This window comes from Ursus americanus, chromosome X (genome assembly GCF_024610735.1).
Source record: "Ursus americanus isolate L20-20 chromosome X, mUrsAme1.1.p, whole genome shotgun sequence".
Classification (NCBI taxonomy): domain Eukaryota; kingdom Metazoa; phylum Chordata; class Mammalia; order Carnivora; family Ursidae; genus Ursus; species Ursus americanus.
In genome coordinates this window covers 100,927,839-100,936,748 of record NC_142164.1, presented here as the reverse complement: position 1 = coordinate 100,936,748, position 8,910 = coordinate 100,927,839, and the positions used below count along the sequence as shown (strand labels likewise).

The 8,910-nt window shown below is 38.0% G+C and overlaps 1 long non-coding RNA gene across 1 annotated transcript in view; it reads right to left on the bottom strand.

Annotated features, from left to right (window-relative positions):
- Positions 1-254: 254 nt before the first annotated feature.
- LOC148106991 (uncharacterized) overlaps positions 255-8,910 on the bottom strand; it is a 131,183-nt gene continuing 122,527 nt past the window's right edge. The window contains exon 3 of the long non-coding RNA XR_015723492.1: positions 255-347. This is a non-coding gene — a long non-coding RNA (uncharacterized LOC148106991). The remainder of the gene's footprint in view (positions 348-8,910) is intronic.

Here is an 8,910-nt window from a genome sequence, read left to right as displayed (position 1 = left end):
AAAGCTATTTGATGCCAATTAGCTATCTCCTTCATTTACTCTTGGCTTCACTAACATGAACTTTCTCAAGGACCAGCATATTAAGCTGCCTCTCTTTAGAAGTTCAATTTTAACCTTTATTAATTTCCCTCTGGTTAAGTTTATAAGTATACTCAAAAGATTATAGTCATTAAGACCAACCAACCAACCAACAATATCTTCTTTGAACTACTGCCAGTGGTTATATGTACATCATGTTCATTTTCTTACCTCCCTCATCCTTCAGGTCATGTCTTCCTTGTTTCTTCTCCCAACATCTAATGAGATGCTCTTTCAAAGTTCAAACTGTCCTCCATGAACAGCTGGAACTGTAAAGTACAAAATTGTATTTAGTAACATCCATAACTGATATGTATTGATGATGTCAGGCTTTAGGAAGATATTATGGTGTGTAAATTTGCATGGCTCTGTTGACAGATGGATTAGAGATGTCGACTTTTATCAGAGGCACGTTATTTTTATTTTCTTCTGAATACCTAAGGAATATGCCCACATACTGATTGATAGTGATATACCTTTGCCATCGGTGTAGTTATTCCAAAGGACTGTATACCTTTTGTATGGCATTTAACTTTATTTAAAATGTTCTGAAATAAAATGAAATTGCTATGTTACAAAGAAAATAGTATTGCCTGGCATATTAACAAAAAGGTACTAAACTTAGGTCATAGAAATAGTTTGAATTTTTAGTGAGAGAATAAAATATCCTTACTGTGGCAGCATTAAAGGGCTTGCAAAAAGGAACTCAATCTTCTGTTTTAAGTTGTAGCTTTATCTGACAGCTTAAATGTCTTTGTGAGATATGTGAGATTTTAATACATACAAAAATATAGAGATGCTAAAACCACTCCTACTAAAATTTGGAGCATCAGAACATTCATGGGTATTCACTGGGTCATGTCCATAATTCAGAATAAAGGTCATTTAAATACTACTTTTTTTATGCCTTTGAGAATTCAAGTAATTGATTTCTATTCAAAAGTGTCATAAATATTACATTAGTACTTGTTCATAAGCAAGAACATTTTTTCAATCATGTTTTAATATTTTATGTTCTTCTAAAAACACAAATTGCAAATTAATTGAAAAGCTTGAAAAATTGGAAAGACAAGTTGAAATCATTTAAAAGTAAAAGGCTCCAACTTCAGCCCTATTAGAAAGAATATAAACAAGACCACAGTGAGCTTGAGTTCATAGTTTAATATTATATCCCAGGAAAAGAAGGGTGAAAGGGATTAAGATGATTGTTCAAAGCAATAAGTGATTTAGTAGCTGATTAAGGATCAGCCAGCCAGGCAGATAGATACCTGTATTGCCTATATGCATGTGATGGAAACATAACAAAGGTATAAATAAAGACTGGATTGCTGGGTACCTCGGGTTTCCAGGTGTATCACTTTACATCATACTAAAAGGGAGAGTACCTTCAATTACAAGTAATTTCAAGGCATTCCTGTTGGTTGACGCAATTACAAGGAATCACAAGGCATTCCTGCTGGCTCACGCAGCCATATCACATATTTTTGCAATTCAAATAAAAAATTGCAGTATGCAATTATGGTTAATATCACCAATCATGAGAACCATCTTGTTGACAATCCCCTGAAGTCTGCAGTCTTAAATAAAACTTAAACATCTATAAATTTCCAGAGTGCCATTTTGTATTATAATCTAAATTCTCATTTGTTTAGGGGCACCTGGGTGGCTCAGTCGGTTAAGTGTCTGCCTTCAACTCAGGTCATGATCCCAGAGTCCTGGGATTGAGCCCTGCGTCAGGTTCCCTGCTCATGGGGGAGTCTGCTTTTCCTTCTGTCCCTTCCCTTGCTCATGTTTTCTCTCTCTCTCTCCCAAATAAATAAAATCTAAAAAAAAAAAATAATAAATCTTTAAAAAAATAAATTCTCATCTGTTTTGTATCACTTCAAATGATTTGCTTGCTTTATCAAAGAAAGTTAGAGTGAGTAAAAACTACCAAGAAATCGAGACTTTCAGAACCCTCCCCCACTGAATGTTCTACTACAGCTCACATTATAGAATTAGTAAATCAAAATTCTCCTGTAAAAAAGTTTCTTGTTCAAGGCAAGGAACAACAATTGCTGGAGAGGATGTGGAGAAAGGGGATCCCTCCTACATTGTTGGTGGGAATGCAAGTTGGTACAGCCACTCTGGAAAACAGTGTGGAGGTCCCTTAAAAAGTTAAAAATTGAGCTACCCTATGATCCAGCCATTGCACTACTGGGTGTTTAGCCCAAAGATACAGACGTAGTGAAGAGAAGGGCCATATGCATCCCAATGTTCATAGCACCAATGTCCACAATAGCCAAAGCGTGGAAGGAACCGAGATGCCCTTCAACAGATGACTGGAGTAAGAAGTTGTGGTCCATATATACAATGGAATATTACTCAGCTATCAGAAAGAACAAGTTCTCAACATTTGCTGCAACATGGACGGCACTGGAGGAGATAATGCTAAGTGAAATAAGTCAAGCAGAGAAAGACAATTATCATATGATTTCTCTCATCTATGGAACATAAGAACTAGGAAGATCGGTAGGGGAAGAAAGGGATAAAGAAAGGGGGGGTAATCAGAAGGGGGAATGAAGCATGAGAAACTATGGACTATGAGAAACAAACTGAGGGCTTCGGGGCGGGGGAGAATGGGATAGACTGGTGATGGGTAGTAAGGAGGGCACATATTGCATGGTGCACTGGGTGTTATACGCAACTAATGAATCATCGAACTTTACATCGGAAACCGGGGATGTACTGTACGGTGACTAACATAATATAATAAAAAAACATTAAAAAAAAGTTTCTTGTTCAATATATGACTCACATTACAAAATATATATATAATGTATATACGTATACACAATATATATATTATATATATTATATATATATATATATAATATATATATATATTAAATTTTTAATGTCTAAGTCTGGTCATATCCAAGACTAGGGTTTTATTTTTCAGATTCAAATGTTAGTTTTTATTCGATACTTTTTTTTAAATGAAGTTAAAAAAAGAGAGAGAAGGAAGGGATGAACAGTAGGTACTAATTCTATGTCTTTATCATCCTTACATATAGACAAGTCATGCCAAACATTGTTACGATTGTGCCAGACAGTGTAAGAAATACTTTTCTAGGGAAGTAGAAATAAGAAGGTTCTTTTTTTTTTTTTTAAAGATTTTATTTATTTACTTATTTATTTGACAGAGATAGAGACAGCCAGCGAGAGAGGGAACACAAGCAGGGGGAGTGGGAGAGGAAGAAGCAGGCTCATAGCAGAGGAGCCTGATGTGGGGCTCGATCCCGTAACGCCGGGATCACGCCCTGAGCCGAAGGCAGACGCTTAACCGCTGTGCCATCCAGGCGCCCCAGAAATAAGAAGGTTCTTATACGCATAGATCCAAAAGTGCGCCCAAAAGGTTAGCACAAATAAGCAAGTACCTATTACATTATAAAGATGTTTTGACAGAATGTAAATGAAAAATTAATAATATACTAGTAATCTATTAATTTGAAGAATGCCAAAATGCCCACATATGCATTTACCTTCTGGTACAAAAATTTCCATATTGACTTCTTATTTGAGGTAAAGAACATTAGACAAAATATAACCACTACTTGATTGCTATTATTTAAGAGTAATAGTATTAGAAACAGCAGCAAAGCACTGTATTGTGCTAGTAGGCTGGTTTGGTTAAAATGCTTTTCATATGTTAATATATTTAACCTTTATAATAGTCCTAAGAAGTACATACTAATACTCTCAACACCATTTTCCATTTGAAGAAACTGAGACATAGAAAAGTTCAATGATTTGCTCAAGGGCATACAGAGAGCAAGAAAAGATGGGATTTGAATCCAGATTATCTGGCTGCAGATTCTATGTTCTTAACCACTATTCTATATCGTCTCCATTAAAAAAGCAAAGTATATTTTAACTTTGTTAGGAATACTCTGACACATAAAAAGCAGCAACACCTGGGGGCCAAGCAGGCCACATTTCAAAAAATGATTCTGGGACTTTAAAGCTGGGTCTAGATCTGCCATATGTTTTTGATCTGTACTGAATTTTTAGGCTTCATGAATATATTTCAATTTCCACATAATTCACCACCTTGGTCCCAGACACACTGCCAATATCAAGGCAGGATAGGAAACTAGTTTAACAAGAGATAACTTATGTCACATAGATACTATTTCTCACAGAAATAAAACACAAACATATTTACTTTTCCTCCTCCAGGGACACACTTTTCACACCCTTAGTACATTCTTTGCAGTCCTCTGAAAAGGAGAGAAAGTCAGCGCTATGCTAGTGTCTTTGTGCAAATTAGAAAAGTGACCCGCCCTCAAGACACTGTGTTGTGACTATTGGAAATTTGTTACAGTAAACTGACTGTTGCAGAACAAGACAACATTGCTTCTACCTGTCGTGACATTTTTGCAAAAAAACGCTCAAATTGATGATACGTGTTATGTGAATGTCCCTCCTCCTTTAGATACGGCACCATGTGGTACTGCACAACCCATGAGGCTGTACTTGGTGGTTATGAATCCACAGCCACCCAGTGATCGTTCTCTAAAGGTAGAGGGAGCAATCTTAATAGCTGGTATAGAGGGTTTCAATCCTGGGAATTTGCTCCCTGCAACTTTAACTCCCATTTTACAATAACTATACCTTCTGCTGGTAGCAACTGTGAAAATTAATAAAAGGAAACCTCATTTAAAATGGAGTCGGAGGGGGCCAAATGAGGTGTCTCTCATGTCCCACCACTTGTCCGTCATCACTTGTAGACACACAGAGATGTACCATACATTCTCGGCAGGAAGAAGTCCATACTTCACCCCCCAGGAGAAGAAAGAAAAGTTTTCTTCTTGCCCAGCAACAGCCCAGCCAGTGAGAGACTGTCACAACTCAGCCAATGAACAGCCACTACACTTGAACTCCCAGTTTACTCCAATGGACTTTTTGTTTATAAAACCCCTCCCTACTACCCCCTTTCCTCTATAAAAGAATATTCCTCTCCTTTGTTCTTGGGACTTGCCTATGGTTTTGCCACAACTTGCATGGCCCAAATTGTAATTCTCTGCTCTTCTGAAATACACTCATTTTGTTGGTAAAATAACTGGCTGTTTTCTTTTTAAGGTTAACCCAATCTATGAGCATTAACAGTAGTGAGCTGGATTTCAGGCAAATTCTCAACCATCTCTATTAGAATTTCTATGTGTTAGCAGCATTATCCACAATAGCCAAACTGTGGAAGGAGCGAGATGCCCTTCAACAGACGAATGGATAAAGAAGATGTGGTCTATATATACAATGGAATCTTACTCAGCCATCAGAAAGAATGATTACCCAACATTTGCAGCAACATGGATGGGACTGGAGGGGATTATGCTAAGTGAAATAAGTCAAGCAGAGAAAGACAATTATCATATGGTTTCACTCATTTGTGGACCATAAGGAATAGCAGGGAGATGGTTAGGAGAAGGCAGGGAAAAATGAAGGGGGGTAAACAGAGGGGGAAATGAACCAGGAGAGACTATGGACTCCGGGAAACAAACTGAGGGTTTTAGAGGGGGGGGTGGGTGGGGGGATGGGCTAGCCCCGTGATGGGTATTAAGGAGGGCACGTATTGCATGGAGCACTGGTTGTTATACGCAAACAATGAATCATGGAACACTACATCAAAAACTAAGGATGTACTGTATGGTGACTAACATATCATAATTAAAAAAAAAAAAAAAGAATATCTATGTGTTCACTTGAGGCCTGTTAACCATTTGTTTCTTCCTCTCATTGGTGGTAACTTTCCCCCAAAGGTGGGTTATCAGAGTCCAGTGGCTTTTTTCATTCACTAGGACTTCTCTGGGTGGACTGACTAGTTTAAATGGTACCATGAATGGGTTACAGTCTATGTACGGGTGGAGGCTAATTTCCCCCTAGTATGTCATTGTTTCTCTTCTTCTCATTCATCGTTTGACTAATGTTCTTTAGACTTTCATGGTCCAGAGTAGTAATTTTCATATACCAACTGGAAAGTAGTTCCCTTTCATAGCCTTAATGCCTATCAAGTGAGTTAAGTGTTTTTTAGGTGGTTTAGTGTTGTTTGCTGTGATTCCTCTGCTTCTCTAGTACCAACTGCGATAGCTCATTAGCCCAGAACCCTGGGTTTCAGCCATCACTGGCACAGTCTGCGGTCTGCCACAGTCTCAAGCTTTCTGCCATGTCTCTGAAGTCACACAATCAAGACTTTGAAAATTTCAAACGTTTCACTCTTCTCTCTCTCAATGCATATAGGTTGATACCCCAGAGAGAAAGGCTCAGCATCCTTGTTGCTGAGCAGGTTTTATTGTTAATACTGAGATTAGAGTCAATAAAATCCGTTCAGTCCAATCCTTGCAGCCACAAAGACAAGTGTCATGTTATCAATGCATGCCTAAAAAAAGATCCACACACATATGTCTGGTCTTATCTGTCATGAGACAAGAAGTCTAATTGGTGAATAAAATATGGAGTGTCACTATTTGATAGCTATATTTTGACCAAACTTATAATTTTTCTTTTCTTTGTCTCAATATAGCATGGCCCCTAAGGCCCCAAATCCCAAATTAACAATTAAAGAGAGATTTGGCAAGATAGGTATATGCTAAATCAAGAATATAATCTGAGTACTATTTCAGGAATTTATCTGACTTCTTACATCTCACTTACCACAAAGTTCTAAAGGGGCTGAGGAATCAAAGAGGCCTGGCTCCCTTGGGATCTGATGCCTTTTATTTCTTCTTGGTATTGCAGTCTCGACTTGATAATTCACTTAATAATTAAAAGCTGCCGCAGCTTTTTAACAAACTTAAGGTTATAGGTCCTTCACCCCTAGAGAATAATTTTAATTCTCTAAAATTTTAAGTGCTATCTGGTAGAAGTGAAAATATGGTGTTTGATATGCCCCTTATTGTAATAGTATCTCACCAAGTATTTGTCCTTCAGAATTGGCTCTTGTTAAGGGACAATTTTGATTTGATTTTTCAGTCTCTTAAAGACTCTACTAGGGGCGCTTGGGTGCCTCAGTCAGTTCAGCACCTGCCTTGGGCTCAGGTCATGGTTCCAGGGTCAGGGATTGAGCCCCACGTTGGGCTCTCTGCTAATTGGGAGCCTGCTTCTCCCTCTGCCTGCCACTCCCCCTGCTTGTACTCTCTCTCTCTCCCTGTCTCTTTCAAACATTTTTTTAAAAAAGATTTTATTTATTTATTTGACAGAGATAGAGACAGCCAGCGAGAGAGGGAACACAAGCAGGGGGAGTGGGAGAGGAAGAAGCAGGCTCATAGCGGAGGAGCCTGACGTGGGGCTCGATCCCATAATGCCGGGATCACGCCCTGAGCCGAAGGCAGACGCCCAATGACTGTGCCACCCAGGCGTCCCTGTCTCTTTCAAATAAATAAATAAAATCTTAAAAAAAAAAAAAAGATTCTCCATTAATCCTCCTACAAGGATCTTGCAAAATGGAATTACTTTACCTAAATAAACAAGGACAGATGATATTTGACTGTTCCATCTTTATTATCCATAGGGATTTGAGAGTAGCTTTACTAAAATTCAAACACTAAAGGGGATGGATTTTAATCCAAGAAGTCCAAATAAGAATTGTACACACTACCACAGTGGAATAAGCACAGCATGTTCTCGAAAAAGCACCTCAGACTGCAATCATTCTAAAACTTCTAAGAAACCTCAATTAACACTCTGTATAGCTACATGAGAATGTCCCCCATGTCATTCAAAGATAACATTTTGAAATTTTAGATTCCTCCTCATGCTCTCCTCCCATTTTTCAGATATTAAAGATTTTCTAAAATAATTCCTCTCACAGTGTTTATGGAGACTTATATGATGGTGGCTTTTGGTTCTTTTTTTAAAAAATTTTTAGAAGATCTATTTATTTTAGAGGGACAAAGAGCATGAGCAGGGGGAGGGGCAGAGAGAGAGAAGGAGAGAAGCAACCTCAACGCTGAGTGTGGAATCCGATGCGGGCCTCGATCCCACAGCCCATAAGATCATGACCTGAGTTGAAATCAAGAGTCAGACGCTCAATCGACCGAGCCACTCATGTGTCCCATTTTTGGTTCTTCTCTGCCTCAACTTCTGATGGGCTACAAATGTGAATTCTCAGTAATGGTGACAAAAAAACATTCAGCTATTCTCTCTCTGCGTAGGCAATATTTGAAGGAGCCTGATCAAAACAACAATCTCCATTTAAACCTCCCAGGTCCAGGATAAAACATTAGATACATTTCCATCTTTTGACCATATCCCTCCTTCAGTAAAGTTTAGATGGTTTAAAACTGGCTTATACCTGATATACTATAACATTAAAATTACAATCAGTTATGTCTTATTATCTGGCATCACCAGCCCCAAATCCTTTTTACCTGTGTTTCGACCTCTAATTTTGGCATCACATGGGCATTGACTCAAGTAAGGGTTAAATTTTCTAATTTCCCTTGGTGTCCTTTATTTATTTAAGGCTTATAATCTGAACAACTTTGTTATCTTCTGTTAAATTTTATTTTTCCTGCATTTTTTCCATCATAAACGTAATATACATTCAAATAGAAAAATGGTAACATCAACTGCTATATGCTGGACACGACTAAGTGAGAGAGAAAGATATATATACACACACAGACACATTCTTATTTATTCCTCACACTTCCATGAGGTAAATTAATATAACCATTACAAAGATACTCAAACTGAGACACAGGGATTATGCAAAGAGCACTTTTCACAGAGAAAGCAGTACATTTTTGTGCTAAAGGCATGCAATCTGGACTGAGATTCTGTGTATGAAAA